Source organism: Dasypus novemcinctus, chromosome 9 (genome assembly GCF_030445035.2).
Source record: "Dasypus novemcinctus isolate mDasNov1 chromosome 9, mDasNov1.1.hap2, whole genome shotgun sequence".
Taxonomy (NCBI): Eukaryota; Metazoa; Chordata; class Mammalia; order Cingulata; family Dasypodidae; genus Dasypus; species Dasypus novemcinctus.
This window is the reverse complement of record NC_080681.1, coordinates 27,666,968-27,685,961: the sequence shown is the minus strand read 5'-3', so window position 1 is coordinate 27,685,961 and position 18,994 is coordinate 27,666,968. Positions and strand designations below refer to the sequence as shown.

The window sequence follows — 18,994 nt, the reverse complement described above, 5'->3', positions numbered from 1 at the left end:
GTAATGCAGAGTCTGATAAAGGTTTACTTAGCCCCAATTTGAAATATTACAATCAATCTACTAACTATTCAGTATTAAATATTTACAAGTTCAATCCTAATATTATATTTTAAAAAACAAATATGACTGGACTATATGAGCTGAGCTTTCTCAGAAACACTTTAACTGAGAGATAGTTTAATGTTATGACTTGTGACTGCACTGAGAACATGTGGCAATTTGAAATTATTTTATGTTTCCCATAAAGTGAAATATTATGTTTGTAAACTATTTATTCCTCTGGGTGTGATACCATTGATTGCACTAAATTCAGTGGAGAAGCATTTGATTAGATTACTTGATAAGATCAGTTTTGGGCTTTTGATTGGACTACATCAGTGAAGCCTGACTCAGGTTGAGTCTCTGCCCCTATGTTGGGTCTGATATAAACAGAAACACAGAGAGAGACTCATTCAGACAGAGATAGTAGAAGGAGGCTGCCAAGTATGATCTTGCCATGTAAGAGAGGATCACTTAAGCATGAAGTTCCAAGAGGCTGGACCCATGGAGCAGCTCAAAAGGAGACAGTGAGTCCAGAGGGGAAGACTGAAACTTCAGCAGAGGTTGGTAGCTATCTTGTTTCATTATGTGATAATACAACAAGACCAACAATAGCTGACTTTGGTGAGAAAGCATCACTGATAGTGCTTCAGTTTGGACTTTTCACAGTCTTGGAACTGTAAACTTCTACCATAAATAAACACCCTTTATAAAACATGAACACATTTCTGGTACTTTGTATCAGCAGCCCTTTAGCAAACTAAAACAGAAATTGGTACCATGAGAGTAGGGATGTGCTGCTGCAATTACCAAAAATGCTGGAATGATTTTATAAATGGGTAAGGGGTATTTTTTGGAGGAATTATGAGGTGATTGATTAAAAAAAGGTCTAGATTTCTTTGAAGAGACTGCTGGTAGGAATATGGACCCTAAAGTTATTTCCAATGAGGTTTTAGAAGGAAATGATGAAACTACTATTGGAAACTGGAGGAAAGGCGATCCATGTATTAAAGTTGCAGAGAACATAACAAAATGGACTCTTGATGTTAGATGGAAGGCAGAATTTGAAAATGACAAACTTGGAAATTTCATTGAAGAAACTTCCGAATCAAATGTGGAAAATGCAGCTTGGCTTCTCCTTGCAGCTTATAGCAAAATGTGAAAGGAAAGAGAAAAGCTTAGAACTGAATTGCTGGGCACAAAGAGAGATTGATTTCAGAAATTCCAGGTTTCTGAAAAACAAGCCCCCAGAAGATAGTGGCCCAAATGAAGACTTAAACTTAGAACTTTAAGTCAGGATTAGAAATGCAATTATCCAGGAAGGACTTGTGGAAAGTGCTACTATCTGTTTGCTTGGATCCCTGTTTCCTGCATACTAAACCAACAAATTTTTTGCAAGGTCTATATGAATGAAACCACTGTCAGAATAAAAGGGGTAGGGAGAGGAAAGATTGAAGGGAAAATGGCTTCAGGAGGAAAACTGTTAAGGTCTGGAATTAAGACATCTCTTCTGGCCAAGAGAGAGACCCCACCCATGTACATTGAGAGGGAGAGTTTGCCTCAGCATTTGAAGAGTGTGGATGTTCCAGCCCATTGTTCAGGGAAAGTGTGGCTACCACAGACTACAGATAGAGTGGATCACATTACCCCATCGTTGCAAAGAGTTAAGTCACCACCCCACTGCTCCAGGCAGTAGAGGGGGTTCTGCATGCCAGAGATTAAGGAGAAAGTTGCCACCACCTCACTGCACTAAGGGGGCTGAGACTGTCCCCCAGATAGTAAGAAAAGTGTTGCTGTCATCCCAATGTTCTTGGAGGGTGAGGTCTGGAACTCTGTTGCCACCCAGATGGAACTGAGAAAATGGCCACTGGGCAAGCCTGTGAAAAGGGTGGGCCCCTTGATGCCCTGAGGAGAAGAAGAGACCATAGTTTTAAGGATGACTCTCAGACTTTGAAATCTAATGAAGTATGCCCTGCAGGTCAGCAGGATTGTTGGGGACCCATGACATGTTTCCTTCTGAATCTCTCCTTATGGTAATGCAAATGTTTATCCTATGTCTGTCTCTCCTATGTATACTAGAAACAGGTAACTTCTTTTGTAAATTTTACAGGTCTACAGCCTGAAGAATCCTTTGTCCCAAGACAAACTGTATTCCTATAACTAAGCTTGATGTGATTTGTATTAGCATTGCTTATACAATTGTGATTTAAGATTTTATGGACTATTGTGATGCTTTTTTTGGAATTCAGAGAGTGGAGTGTGGCAGTTTGAAATTAATTTATGAATTCCCAAAAGAGAAATATTATGTTTGTAAACTAATCTATTCCTCTGGGTGTAATATTTTTTGATTGCATTAAATTCAATTGAGGGGGTCTTTCATTAGGTTACTTGATAAGATCACTTTAGGACTTTTGATTGGACTTCATCAGTGAGGCATGACTCAGGTTGTGGCTTTGCCCTCTTGCTGGTTCTGATACAAACAGAAACAGAGAGAAACTCAGACACAGGAAAAGGAATCTGCCAAGTTTGATCCTGCCATGTAAAAGAGAGGACACTTAAGCATGAAACCACAAGAGGCTGAGCCCACAGGGCAGCTCAAGAATAGATGGTGAGCCTGGAGGGGAAGGTTGAAACCTCAGCAGAGATTGGTGGCCACCTTGCTTTACCATGTGGCAATAGGCCAGTATCAATATTAGCTGACGTTGGTGAGAAAACATCGCTGATGGTGCCTCAGTTTGGATAGTGCACGGCCTTGGAATTGCAAGCTTCTATTGCAAATAAATACCCTTTATAAAAGCCTACACATTTCTGGTACTTTAATCAGCAGCCTTTTTGCAAAGTAAAACAGAGTATCAATCATTGAACAACATTTCTTTTCTTTTCTTTCTTTTTTTTTTTTTTAAAACTGAATGATAAGCTATTATACATAGGTCTACTCTTGATCACCAGGATACAAATATTCCTCCATGGTAAACTCTAGCAGTTTAATTTCTGGGAAAGTCATTTCAAAAAAAAATTTTATTTTAGGCTTTCCCCCCCCCCCAAATGAATAATATATCTAATATCTATGTCAAGCAAAATTTAAAATAGCCCCATTTCTTTTTCTTTGCTGCTTTTCTCTCACTTCCCACACGTCTCTCCCAGCCCATGGGATTCATGCTGCCCTGAGTTCCCTTTGCTGTTTCACGATTTTCTCAATTTCCCAGAAACACAATATTTGAATAACAAAATTAAGTGTATCATAAATATGTCGTTTCTGATATATTTTCCAAAGGATTCCATGTCCCCAAATCACTCAACTCCATTCCCCAAATCATTCAGTCTCTGAGTATATTAGTGAGCTATTATGAGTAAGAAAGTTTTAACATAAAAGGACTAATTATATATGGCTTTAAATCTCTGGGAGACTTAAACGGAGATGGAAGGAAAGTGCAGCCTACCCAGGAATGGTGCCGCACACATGGAGAGCTGATGCAACAAGATGACACAACAAAAAGAAACACAGATTCCCGTGCCGCTGACAACAGAAGTGGACAAAGAAGACGCAGCAAATAGACACAGAGAACAGACAACTGCGAGGGGCAGGGGCGGTGGGGGAAGGGAAGAGAAATAAATAAATATATAAATCTTTTAAAAATAAATAAATAAATAAAGGAGTGAGATCTTCAAGGTTGCAAGGGAGAAAATGGAGTCAAAGGGCAGAGGAACTATATTAGGGTGTGAGGGGGCAGTGAATTTAGAGAAAGGACAAGGCTAATGAGTACTGAGAATCCCATTTAACTGGGAGAGAGTCACTTGTAAACCCTTCATTCACCTCCCTCAGGAAATTCTCAGAAATTTCTTCACTGCTTACTACAATTCTTAAGAGTGAACTCTTGCTGGTGATGGATAAAATAATCAATTCTATCTGAAAGTTAGCCCAGGCTCTCAAAACAGACACTGTAAGTGTACCCAGCTGACTCTTTCTGAACAGGTACCTCAGAAAGTTGCTGCTGGAAGAGGTCACTGTTCTGGCATAAGGAGAGCAAGAACACCAATATTTTTGTCTCTGGAAGTTCTTTCTTAAATACATTGAAAAGGATATTGTAAGGTCCAGAGAGATTTTGTATCAGGGACCCTGGAAAGAACAGATTTTCTACAGAATTTATCCATTTGAAAAAAAAAATACAATGTTTCCATGGAAGGGACAAAATATTCTACAACAAAGTGATTTATATGGTTCTCTCAGTTTTTTGACATTTGTTTCAAAGAAATTGCCTGAATGCATTCTATTTTTCTGCAAAATGTGAATAATAACATATGTTGGAAAAGTAAGAACAGTGAGATTATTTTCTAAATTCTCCTGTCATCTGGATATTATTTGTTACTCTCTTCTCTTCTTTACTCTTCTCTAGATTTCTTCAAAAAACTACACTCACATAAGGTCAGTTATAATGAAAAAATTGGAATTACTACAGAACACACTCCATTGCATTCAAAATATTCAATTAGAAAAAATCAATAGAAAGTTTAATCAAATTTAGAGCCATGATTAAAGATTATCTACAATTATCACAGAGTAATGTGTCCTTTTCTGCTTTATTATAAGTTACAGTTGAAAAGTTGGTTTCAAGTTATCTACAGACTATTGAAATATCTTGTGAATAGATAAGTCACTCTCAAATGAGCTTATAGCTTCTTTGTTAAAGTTTATGCCTTCAATCAAGAAATAGAGAGTTGGTTCACCCAAATTATGTCTAAATAAAATTTAGCATACAATACAAATAAATACTGATTACTTTAAATGATACAGATTTGGATTACACACCCACCACTTCAGGAGGCATGCTTCATATTTTGTAAGGAGCAACTCTCCCCTTTTGGGAAACATTTCTCATAACATTGTGGATGCCTGCTATTTCTGATATCTTCCTATCAAATTCCAGGAAATTTTCCTAACTTTGTGACAATGAGAAATGCATCCATACATTTCCAAATGCCCACTAATAGGTAATAACATCCCAACCCTCACACACTTAAGAACTTCTAGCGTAGCTTTATGATTTAGGGGCAAAAACACTTTTCAAAACTATAGCCATTGAAATCTCTATTTAACTTGGAAACCATAATAATCTGATTTTGTGACTGTACCATCACCAGTACTGTATTAAGTTTTATGTTCTAATGTATATGTACAGTATAGCTGTGTTAAACATTTTTGAAGGAATGAGAAATTTGCAGAAAGCAGAAAGCTTGCAGGAAACCATGCTTACTGAAGTCTAGTTAGTAGCCACATGGTGGTCTGCTCCTGAATCAACTGACCTTAGGTATGGTTCTTTTTACTTCAAAATTTCATTTCTTTTAAGAAAAAAACTATTTAAATGCTGTTGAATAGACTAAGCTAATTCATTCCACTCAATAGCCCACATTGTGGACAAGAAAATAAACATTTTATAGACATGTCTAAAGCTATTCTGATCACTGACATTTGTGCACTTAAATATTTAAGCTACTCCACGATTTTATTAGACTTTTTTGTTTTCTGGTTATATTGTGGAGGAAAGACAAGAAAGCAGAGATATAGAGGAGTCAGTAATGAGAGACGAGAAAAGAAAATATATTCCCAAATATCTGTGATCTAGGAAGCACAATTTTGATAATATTTTGGATTTAAGAAACAAGTTTCTAAAAATCATGAATGTAAAAACTGCTTTCTGTAGAAGAAAGGTTTCCTGCTTCTTAAAAGTTCTAACTCAAAAAAAAACTTTTATTTGCTAACCCTCTATTATGCATATTATGCAGTCATAGTACAATATAGAGTGAAGATATTTCCATTAACAACTGTTTGTTGGATGCCCACTAGACACGAGGAAGGAGAGTATTCTAAGAAGACCTTAGTCATAGACACAACCCTGACATCCACTTAGTCATAAGCCATGGCCATTTCCCAGACAGAAAAAGAAATACTGCCACTGAGCTCTTTAGTTGCATTAGAGCTTATGCTCAGTCTTTGTATATGAATTTTCTCACTTAATGCTCACAATCATCCAACATCATCACCCCTAATTTACAGAAGATGAAACTGAGCTTCAGCAATGTCACATCATAAGTGGCTTTAAAATAAGAAAACAGTGATGACTAATGGAATGAGAGGAACACTCAAAGTCATATGTTTTTAAGTAAAATTTAAAAGTATTGGGTAACTTCTGAATGAGCAACCGAAAAATTCAGGGAGAAAAATGTTTCTAAGATGATATTTAGCAACTGGAGGCAGTTTGCTGTATAGTTACCATCACTCATTCATTCAACAAATATATTTACCTAAAACAAATTTTTATCAAGTTATTTTATTACATTATGTGTCAATTTCTAAATGCAAGGGTATGTAATTTATAGTGTTGGAATGTTAAATAAATATGCAATTAAGTACTGACTATTTAGCGATGAATTCTAACAATGTTTTACATTGATCCTGCTAATAGATTATATAAAATAAATCTAAGAAAACTGAAATAAAATAGAGAATAAAGACTATAGTGTAGTTTGAAACAAATAATCAGACCCAACATTCCTATATAAATTCAACTTTCATGGATTTGCATTTACCTTTATCTTAACAATTTCTCTCTTTAACATAGTGAACAATTAAGATTTCATATACATTCTCCCTTGTAGATTTTGTTTTTTGGAAAATAATGAGCATATTATACACTCCTATATGAATATTTTATATGGCAATACTTGATTTTTATTTAATGTGTATTTAATAAAGACAGTATAAAATATAAATTTTATATGCTGGGATGTCATTATTAAAATTACTGTTATGATAACATAATGATTGCATGTTTCATTTTGTTGTGCCCTAGATATAATGAAATACTATTTCTTATTCTGATAAAGTGCATTAAAAACTGCTCCTTCTCTGTGGTACTACTGCTATTTTGAATATTCCTTGTGTATTTTCCCCTCCCAATAAAAACAGTTTATGTCAACAAATGTCCCATTAAAGAGCATGATGTTGATGGCAATGCCTAAAACCTTTCATTATCTAAATAGAGTTTAAAATTTCCTTTCAAACTTATTTCATTTAATTCACATTACAATTCTGTTAGGAAAATATTATCAATCCCATTTCACAAATGGAAGTATTGAGGCTTTAAGGAAGTTGTTTCCCTTGTCTCAAAACACACAACTAGTTAAGCAAGTAAGGTCGCTCCTTCCTTTTTCTCCAGTGCTTTTAAACCAATTGATCCAATATACAGATTTAATTTTGCAAGAATATAAAATTGGAATTTCTCATTCCAAATTGATCACAAATGAATATCTCCTCTCAATAGATAAGGAAAATCTATCTTTGAGTCCTTGTATAACTTTGATGTTAGTGAACATCCTAATTATGCACATGACTTGCATCAATGATAAGTCTTCATACTACTTCAAAGATAAACCTTTCTTAATGCCAATATAAAAAAAATTCTACATTACTACTTACTCGTGGGAAAAAAAAAAAGTGGCAGAGAGATTCTGAACCAAGATGAGTGAGAAAGGAAATGCAGATAGGAGAATGGGAGGAAGAGAAAGGAAAAAGAGAGCAAGCATCCAGGAATAGCGAGTGAATGATTTGCTTAGCTACCACAAAAGTAATAATTACACTGCAACTCCATGGGAACAATGGTAATTTCACAGTAGCTCACGTTAGTGTTGTCATCCTATATCCTGATAACTGTGAAATTAATTTGTGGCACTACTGTATGTGTCGGCCATAAGCTGTTCCCTTGGTAACAGTTTTATACTACCAAAGAGAAGGAATATTTGGCAGTAAAATGGGCAACAGCAAGCTGATTATACAGGGAAAAGTTTCTATTTAGATATACATAGCATAGCAATCACCCATAAAAAAACCACACGGCTTACCAAAAGAGTTCACTCTGTTCACTGTCCATTATCTGTTGGTTGAAGTAATTAAAATGAATAGAAAGTAATCATAAAACTAACTGTTTATATTTAGCAACAGAGGTTTCTTATTTTTCAGAAAAACACTTTAATGAGGAAGTACAAAATTTTAATGCATTTCTCCTGTTCTCTTTTCTTTTTCCAACCCTGAAAATTATTACCATGCTTTTAGGAGCCATATAAACATCTCTATACCCACATACACATGTCAATGAAAATCATGCATGCAGCTGATAGCTAGGCAGCCTTGAGGTATAAACAAAAATACCAGACACAGTTTTAAAAAATTTGTGCTTAAGGAAATTCATTTAAGAAGGAAGATCTCTTACATCTGCACTCTATTACACACAAAGTCACAGAAGGACAAGTTGAACATGTGGCCAAAAGGATCATAGCTTATACTTGTACTTTTGCTTTTTCTGCATAGAATTTTGAAAAAAGCAAACATTAAAATGGAAGAGCATAACTGTAAGACATGAAAATAAATCCTGAATTAGAGATGTGTATCTAAAAAGCCACCATTACGAGTTAACAACCCAGAGGGAGAAACCAGCTTCTCCAGCTTACCCCTTCTTCTCATCGTTCATTATACAAGCAAAGCTGAATATAGTTCCAATACGATAATGGGTTAGCTGGCCAGAATGTTTAGATCAGCTAATACTTACGTGCCTCTGCTTAACCATGCACCATGAGACTGGCAGTATTTTGTTCCTTATATAATAAAAAATGTAAATCTTTTGGAACAGAATAAGGCTTCTTTTAAAAAAAATCTATATTTTTGAAATCACTAAATCATACCTAGTTATATGTCTGCATCACAGGATTTATGATTAGCTTTTAACATAATATTTTCTTTATATATACAGTGCAGAGTTAATAAATATTTACTAGAAAACCTTTTATTTGACATATCATGGATTCTTGTTAATCAAAACAATTAACTTTAGGGAATATTAGATTCTGACAAATTCAGAAGATTTAAAACACAAGATAAATGTATTGGATTTTAGTTGGCTCCTCTCCACCAATTCTTTTTTTTTCCAAGTGCCCAGCATATAATAGATTTGTAATATTTGTTGATTAATTGAATAAATTCCCTCAATATTCTTATTTGGCCATCTCTTCCACAATGACATAGTCCCAGCCCATATCTAGAGTTCTCTGCTCTGACATCTACTTCTCCAGAATTACTCTCATGATTAAGATCTCTTTGTACTCTCTCTACAATTGTCTTGAGATAACTGAGAGCATGAATTATCAATTTTTTTCAAAAGATTCATTTTTATTACTAAAGAGCCACACACAAGGTAGTCACAAATTAAACTAATAAGCCATGGTTTAACAGAATTCTCTGCAACAACCAAGTAAATAGTGACATAGTTTTTGTGGTTATGAACTTACTACTTACTTTGGTATATAAACATGAGCAGGGTTCCTGAATCTCAGTTTCTTTTTACATAAAATGGGCGTATTAATAGTACCTAACTTCCAGAATTCTTACTATGAAGAAATGAGATAATCCATGCAGAGTATTTAACAGAGTTCTGAAAACTTAAAGAGTATAATAAATACTTAAATTATATTATAATTTAAACAAACAATCTACAGTACTTTAAAATTTATCCACTATGTGATTACATTTTTCATTTGTCATTTCATTTAGACCATATATGTTCAAAAACACTGTTCAGTGTCTGCAATGTACCAGGCATTAAAGGTGATACTGAAAAAAGAATTAGCTTTGGTGTCAGATGGAGTATGACCTCCAACTTTGCCTCTTAACAGAGTTCTTATCCAAAAATTATTGTATCTTAATGAATCTCAAGTGTCTAGCTATACAAAAGAATAGAAATCATAAATCTTCACTTGCTATTATCATTAAAATAAAATGTGTACTCCTTTTAATGGCAAATAAAACCTATATTATTTCAGAACTCATCTCCCTCTACTAAGCTTCATCCATGTTGCATTCTTCAGGTTCCTCAAACATGCCAAGTTTGTTCCATATTGAGGTGCACCTGGAAATCCATGCAGTTTACAGTGGTACACCTCCCCTTCCCAAACGGAAATTAATTTGGAAGCACAGACGTTTTTATGCAATGGTTAATTGGTCACCTTATACCAGGAAGAAACCAGAAGGGGATATCGTAATAGGCCTGTTCAGAAGTTAAAAAAGGCTTCATCTATAACAGTGGCAGAAAATTCATTGAATAAATGCTTCTGTGACTGAAAAGAATGATTATATCATCAGCAGAAAGGAAAGAAAAAAGGGAAAAGTAGTGCAGGGTAAAATAAAAAAGCAATATTGTGAGTTTGATTTATTTATGCAACTTTCATCATTTTTTTCTGAAAAGACATCATGTCATGTGATGATGACTGATGTTTAAAAATTCGGCATTTTGCCTTATAATACGAGCAAGATTTTCTGAGAATGTTGATAGAGCACTCTAAGTAATATTTTTAAGTACATGAGTGACTTCTCACCTGGTCTAAGAACTAGAACAAATATGCTAAAATAAAATATAATATCTGATTTATATAACAATTAGGAGAAAGACTTCTCTCACTACACCCAAGACATTACATCTTTGTCTTTGACATTTCCATTTATTTCTAATCACCAGTATTCAATCAGAATACTGTGCACCAGATGCCCAACAAAGGGCATATCACCTTGGACATTCAACAGCAAGCCACTAATGGACAAAATACAGCTTGAAAAATCTCTCAGTGAGAGGAAACATGGAGAGTAAAAAAATGTTTAGCTTTGGCTGGGTTGATAGGCTGAGTCTAAATGATATTTCATAATATCCTTGACATTGCATGGGAGGAGTTTATTATGTAAGTTAAAAATAATGGGTTCCTATGAAGTTTGTACTTTTGTACTTCTCAGAAAACACTAGTGATTATCCTAGCCTTGCAATATTATACGGTCCTGATTTGTGTGATCAGCAAAATTTCAAGTAAATTACTGAGTATATGCAGTATTTGCTAGAGGCAAAAATACATCTGCAAAAATAAGTTCTCATCAGAAAAAAAAATCACCTTCTGAAAGTCCATGCTAGGTATCCAAAATAACAAAGGTGAAGTACAAACTATGTGATCCATCATAACCTGAAATAAACATGTATTGCTACTCTGTGATTTGTCTCTTTATCCCAGTCTGACCCATTTCTTGAGATTGCTATCTCAAGATCTTCTCCCACGAAGTTTTCACTGAAAATACTTTAATCTGTTTTCTTAAAAATCCATAACAAAATTACTAGGGTCTCAATGTCTTATCAAAACTTACGTTTCAGAAATGATACCTGAAAAAGATAATCTTCAGTAAGTATAACTAAAGTATTTCATACCCGCAGTGTGGAATTGTTCCATTGGAGCAGACCAGGAAAAAATAAGTTTACATTGCCAAGACCAGAACCATCTTGTCAACTAACATTTCTTCCTTCTGAATTTACTAATTCAAGCAGCCAAGTCTTCAACTCAAATCATCTAGCCTCCCATTTTGCTTATTTGATTCCCTCATTAGTACTGATCTTCAGGCTCTTCAAGACTTCAAGAGAACTAGACTAACGAAAGGTCAAAGCTTCAGAGTTGCCCTATATTAGCTATATAACCTTGAGCATTGTCTTAGTTTCTTAGGCTGTTTAAGCAAATACCATCAAATGGTTTAGCTTGAAGAATAGCAATTTATTTGCTCAAGGTTTGAGACTGGGAAAAAGCCCAAATCAAGGTGCTGCTTTCTCTCCAAAGACTGGTGTTCTGGGGCTGGCTGCTGGCGATCCTTGGCTTCTTTGACACATGGCATGGTGCGGTCTCTCTTCTGCATTCCACTGACTTCAGCTTCTGGATGCTCTCTCTGGAGCTTTCTCTCTCTCACATCTGAATTCATTCCACTGATAAAGGACTCCAATAATATGATTTAGACCAATCCTGATTGGGCTGGGTCACACACCTTAAGTGAAGTAGCCTCATCATCAGGTCATACTTACTTGGCTTCAGACCCACAGGAATGAAGTAAATTTAACAACATGTTTTTCTGGGGTACATACAGCTTCAAACCACCAAAAACATCTCTGTCCTCTTAACTGTAAAATTAAAGTAAAAGCAATACCTGAAATTCAGGTAATAACATTAGGTACCTCATAGTATATTCACAAGGATTTATTAAAATACATGTTAAGTATATCTGAAAAATTCTTAACATGTGGGAAGTAAGGTATAGCTATTGATTCCTCCAATTTTTCTTTATCCAGGAGAAAGAGGGTTGGAGGACATATAGAAAGGAAGATTAATTAATAATAATAACCAAAAGGATAAAAAGAGAAATAAAACAAAAATAGGACATGCATAACCCTGAAGAAAAATGTCCAAAAGAAGTGCTGCCTTTACAGTAATAATACTGAATGTTAATGAATTAAACTCTTGAATCAAAAGACACAGAATGGCAGAATGGATACAGAAATATGACCCATCTAAATTCTGTCTATAAGAAAAACTCAGCTTAGACCCAGGGACACAAACAAGTTGCAAGTGAAAGTTTTGAAAATGATTTCACACGCAAACAGTAACCAAAAAAGGACAGGAGTAGTTATACAAATGTTTAACAAAATAGACTTAAAATGTAAAAGAAATGTAAGAGACAAAAAAGGTCACTATTTATTAATAAAAGGGGAAATCTATCAAGAAGAAAGGAATAATCATAAATATTTATGTACCTAACCAGAGTGCCTCAAAATACATGAGACCACTACTGGTAAAACTGAGGGGAGAAACAGAAGCCCCTACAATCATATTGGGGGACTTCAATACACCATTATCATCATTAAACAGAACATCTTAACAGAGTTCATTAATGAAACAGAGCACTTAAACAATACATTAGAGGAATTAGATCTAATGGACATATAAAGAACATTCCACCCAAAAAACAGCAGAATATACATTCTTCTTGAAAGATCATGGATCATTCTCGAAGATAGACCAGATGGTAGGTCAAAGAACAAGTCTCAATGAATTTAGAAAGACGGAAATTATACAAAGCAATTTCTCTGATCATAATTGAAGGAAGTTGTAAGTTCATAAGGGGTGAAGAACCAGAATAGGCACAAATATATGGAAGATAACACACTCTTAAACAATCAGTGGGTCAAGGAGGAAATTGCCAGAAAAATCAGTAATTACCTTGAAGTGAATGAAAATAAAAACAAAACATATCAAAATTTATGAGATGCAGCTAAAGCAGTGCTGTTAGGGAAATTTATAGCCCAAAAAAATGTCTACATTAAAGAACAACAAATGCTGAGCTACATTGATGAAGAAAAAAGAGAGAAAAGATTCAAATAGATAAAATCAGAAATGAATGAGGGGTTATCACCACTGACCTAACAGAAATAAAAAGTATCATAAAAGGATACTTGGAAAAATTGTATACCAACAAAATGAACAATTTATATAGAATGAGCTAATTCTTAGAAACACACACACAAACTATATTGATGAAAGAAGAAACAGAAGAACTCAGCAGACCAATCACAAGTAATGAGCTTGAACTGGTCACCAAAAACCTCACAACCAAGACTAGATGATTACATGAATGAATTCTGCCAATCATTGCTGAAAGAACTATTCTCAATCCTGTTCAAACTCTTCGAAAAAACTGAAAGGAGGAAACATTACCTAACATTTTATGATGCCAACATCACCAAAACAACAAAGCTACATAAGACACTACAAGAAAAGAAAACTACAGACCATCTCTAATGAACTTAGAAGCAAAAATCCCAACACATCAAATGAATTATATACCATAATCAATGGGTTTTATCCAGGTATGCAAGGATGGTTCAACATAAGAAAATCAATCAATGTAATGCACCACATTAAAAGACTGAAGGGAAAAATTTACACAATAACCTCCATTGATGTAGAAAAGGCACTCATCAAAATAGATCAACCTTTCTTAATGAAAATACTTTGAAATATAGGAATAGAAGGAAACTTCATCAACATGTAAAAGGAATATGAGAAACCCACAGCTCACATCATCCTCAATTGTGAAATACTAAAGACTTTTCTTCTAAGATCTGGAACAAGAGGATTCCTACTATCACCACTTTTATTTAACATTGTATTAGAAGTTCTTGTTGAAGCACTTAGGTAAGAAAAGGAAATAAAAAGTATCCAAATTGGAAAGGAAGAATTAAAATTTTCACTATTTGCAAATGACATGATCCTATAAATAGAATGTCCCAAAAAATTACAACTTAGCTTCTAGACCTGATAGACTAGTCCAGTAAAGGGGAAGGATATAAGATAAACATGCTAAAATCAGTACCATTTCTCTACAATAAAAATGAGCAATCTGAGGAGGAAATCAAGAAAAAAACTACATTTACAATAGCAACTAAAAGAATCAAATATCTAGGAGTAAACTTAACTAAGGATATAAAGGACTTGTACACAGAAAAATACCGGGCGTTGCTAAAGGAAATTACAGAAGACCTAAATAAATGGAAGAATATACTACATTCATGGATTCAAGACTAAATACCATTAACATGCCTATCCTACCCAAAATGATTTACAGATTCAACACAATCCCAATAAAAGTTCCAACAGCATTCTTTACAGAATTGGATCAACCACTTATCAAATTTATTTGGAAGAGTAAGGGGCCTTCAAAAGTCAAAAAAATCTTGAAAAAGACAAACAAAATTGAAGGAATCATTCTGCCTGACTTTAAAGCATACTACAAAGCTACAGTAGTCAATACCATATGGTACTAAAGACAAACTGACCAATGGAACTGAACAGAGAGCCAAGTGATCTTTGGCAAGACCACCAAGCTCACTCAACTAAGACACAATAGTATCTTCAACAAATGGTGCTAGGAGAACTGGATATCCATATCCAAAACTAAGACACAATAGTATCTTCAACAAATGGTGCTAGGAGAACTGGATATCCATATCCAAAACACGGAAAGAGGAACACAATCTCATGCCTTATACAAAAAATCAACTCAAGATGTATCAAAGACCTAAATATAAGAAACAAGACAATAAAGCTTCTAGAAAATAATGTACAGAAGTATCTATGAGATCTTGTAGTAGGAAATGGTTTCATAAACTTTAAGCCCAAAGCACAAACAATGAAAGAAAAATAGATAAATGGGATCTCCTCAAAACTAAAACCTTTTGTAATTCAAAGGAGTTTGTCAAGAAAGTGAAAAAGCAGGCTACTCAATGGGAGAAAATATTTGGGAACCACTTATCCAACAAAGTGTCTAATGCCTAGCATATATAAAGAAATCTTACACCTTAATAATAAAAGGTTAAGCAAACACTTTTTAAAAATATGCAAGAGATTTGAAGAGACAATTTTCCAAAGAGGAAATACAAATGGTTAAAAAGCACATGAAAAGATGCCCAATATCATAGTGAAATGTAAATCAAAAGTACAATGAGATATTATCTTACACCCTGAGGATGCTAAGTATAGAATTGCCATATGATCAGGCAATCCTACTTCTAGGAATATACACAGAAGAATTGAAAGCGGGACACAAACAGACATATGCACACCAGTTTTCATCACGGCATTATTCACAATTGCCAAAAGATGGAAACAACCTTAGTGTCCACCAACAGATGAACAGATAAACAAAATAGGGCATATACACATGATGGAGTATTATTCAGCTGTAAGAAGGAATGAAGTATTGACACATGACAAAATGCATGAACCTTAAACACCTTATGTTGAGTGAAGTAAGCCCGTCATTAAAAGACAAATACTGCATGATCTCACTGATATGAGCTAAGGATATTGAACAGATTCACAGAGGTAGAGTCTGGAAGACAGATTATAAGGAGATAGAAAGGGTGTAGAGAGTGGTGAGCAGATGCTCAATCAGAGTAAAAACTCTGATAAGGTGGATGGTGGTAGTTTGGCAGGGGATGGGGTGATGAAGATGCAGTGGTATGAGTGAGGTTGATGGAGCTGCAGTGGGAGTGGGGTAGAGGGCATGGGTTGGGCTATCCACGGAGCTGAGGGGAGGGTTGGGGGAATGAACAGGTGAACTCTGTCTGGAGAGGATGTAGACTATGGTTAAGAATACAATTGTGGGAGTGTTCTTTTAGCAAATATGGCAGGTGTGGGTAACTTGTGCAGGGTATCAGTGATGAGGGGATATGTGAGGAAGGGTACACCTTTGGCATGTCTCTATGGAATGCGAATGTGGTCATGGTATCATAGGGTATTATCTCAGTGGGTGGAGAACCATAGAATAATAAACTCTCATCCTGGGAAGTCCTACTATGTTCTCAAATAGAGTGGCATGAATCTCTGGAATACATAGCAGTATCTAATAAAAGGTAAACAGACCAACATGTCAAATCTACAATATTAATACTTGTACTTATGAATCTTATTCTTGTAAAATTGAAGCTTAGCCTAATAATAACTATTGCTTAACAGTTACCTCCTGAAAACCTTCATGTTACTCAAATGTAGCCTCTCTCTAAGCCAAACTCTGCAAATAAATGCACTACCTTCCCCCAGGCATGGACATGATTCCGGGGGATAAGCCTCTCTGACACTAAGGGATGAATACCAATTGCCAGCTAATGATGCAATTGAAGAAAAGACCTTGACCAAAAGGGGTAAACATTAAATACAAAAGAGTCTTTATGACTAAGAGATTTCAAAGTGAGTCAGGAGGGTGTTTCAGAGATTACACATATGCACTGTGTCAGGCAGATCTCACTAACTGGCACAGTAAACAAAATCCAAACAGAGGGGCTCCTGGGTGCTCTAGAGACATTCAGACACTATAGGCAAGGCTGACAAATACATGAAATCAGCACACTGTCAGTGGGCCTTACCTTGAATATATAATCTCTTTCCCCAGTGTAACATAGTTAGGATCATTTATAATTTCCCTACCCATGATTCTTCTACTCTTGCTATTTGAACCTACAATTAGCACTAACCCATAAAACATATGTCCCAGAGATGTAAATCTTCAGTCTGTTCATATACTGGTTGAGCCTGGAATCTCAGCAGGGATGTGGCCAACACTTACCCTCCAGTTCAGCAGACTTGCCAAGGACAACCAAAAAAATGATGGTAGAAAAAGCCCCATCCCCAAAATTAATGAGTTTCTATTACTGCAAGCAAAACAGTTCCTTCCATCTGCCCCATAAGATGTAAGCACCCTCTCAATCTGAAGCAGAGCAGGCATTACTATGCCCAAATCTTCAAGATGGCGGAATGAACAAAGATAAGGAGGAATGCAACCATGGACCAAAGTAGACATTATTATTGTAGCAATTGAAGAACTTATAACAATGATACAAAGAGAGGGGTTACCTGAGGATCTGAGGGGAGAGGGATGAAAGAATAGGTGGAACATAGGGCATTGAAACTGTTGTGCATGATACTGCAATAACACATACAGCCTATTACACATTTTGTCAAATCCTATAAAATTGTACAGTAAAAGTATAAACCCCAATGTAGACTATATTTTACATTCAATATTTGTTCATCAATTGTAACAAATGTACCACGATAATGTAAGATGTTATTAACAAGGGCAAATGTGGGAGTGGGAGGGAGTTGGGTATATATGAATTCCCTATCCTTTTGATGTAACTTTTATGCAACAGAAAACTTCTTTATATATCAAGTTTTTTATATGGGGAAAAAAAGCCTATCTGTTCCACAGTCCTTAGCTTGGACTGGCATCCCAACAAGGTTTTGCAAGTGGCAGGTTCATGAGACTTCGAAGGCTGAATATTTTCTGCCTGCTTTAAAGAAGTGGACGAGAAGTCTGCCAATATGCCATGAGACAGCAAGATGCCTTCTGTTTAGTTGACATTGAAGTCTAATAGGAGTGGCACTGGTGGCTGCATCCACTGGGTCAGCTTCTCTGTAGTGGGAGCTGCTGCAACAGTACTGTGTCCATTGCTGATGCCTCAAAATGTGCAGGGTTCAACTTGAAAACTGAGTTCCTGCCATTCCTGAGTATATCATTTGTCTCTGAGAAAAGTGTTGTAGCTGCTGGCCACAACTACTGCCCAACACTCTATGATGATTGAGAACTTCATCTCTAAATTAGACATTCCAAGACAGAGAATCCAGTGCAATACGTCAGCCATGAAATATCCCTGCAACATGGACAAGAGGGCCACAACTGAGGAGGGCAGTACTGTCGTGGAGACACTGCATCAGAATAACACCACTCAAGGGTCTACTAATGAAGCAGACCAGCGAGACTGTCATGAATTTTGACTACTGGAATGTATGGAGCCAAGTCAAATTTGGGATTTGAAGACCTTAAAGTCTTCTATCCTGGCCCTTTGGATATGTTAAACTGAATCTCTGGAACCTAGCATGAGAAATCACAACTAACCACATTTCTTCCATTTGCATAATGGGGAAGAAAGCCAGCCACAAGGCAACACTGAACACAAAGACAAATGTCATTTGTGTGTTTTTGAGTTAATAGAATTGGTCAAAGTGTTGTTTTTTTAAAATCAGCAGTGATTTGACCAAAGTTTCTCTTTATCTAGTTTATCATGGATAACTAACTTAAAGGAATAGGTGGGAGGTAGAAAATTTAATTCAAATGCTGAATGTGAAAAAGAACATGCAACTTTCTTCTTTCCCTTCTGGTTTCCAAGCCACTCCTGTTCCATCTCCTCACCCTCAGCAGATAGTCTTCCTTTCTGCTTTTGTGACAAAATAAAAGCCTTCAAGTGATGCTCCTTAACAATGCTGCCTTGGACTCTAAGCCTATTTGTAACTGTCATTATCTTTTCTTCTGCCCCTTATCACAGGGGTGTTTCTGTCCCTCCTCCTATCAAAGGGGAATCCCCATAAATGTAAACTGCATTCCATTTCCTCCCACCATCTCTAAAGTCACATGCTCTCAATTTTCCTCTCTTGTCCCTTTATTTACTGGAATCTTCTTATTAAGCATTTAATTACTCTCGGTGTCTCCAACCTGATA

The 18,994-nt window shown here is 35.6% G+C and overlaps 1 protein-coding gene and 1 pseudogene across 3 annotated transcripts in view; one reads left to right on the top strand and one right to left on the bottom strand.

Annotated features, from left to right (window-relative positions):
• The window catches only part of DPYD (dihydropyrimidine dehydrogenase), a 982,193-nt gene that overhangs the window by 788,280 nt on the left and 174,919 nt on the right, over positions 1 to 18,994 (bottom strand). The window lies entirely within an intron of this gene.
• On the top strand, positions 962 to 18,273 carry LOC139439549 (actin-related protein 2/3 complex subunit 1A pseudogene; annotated as a pseudogene).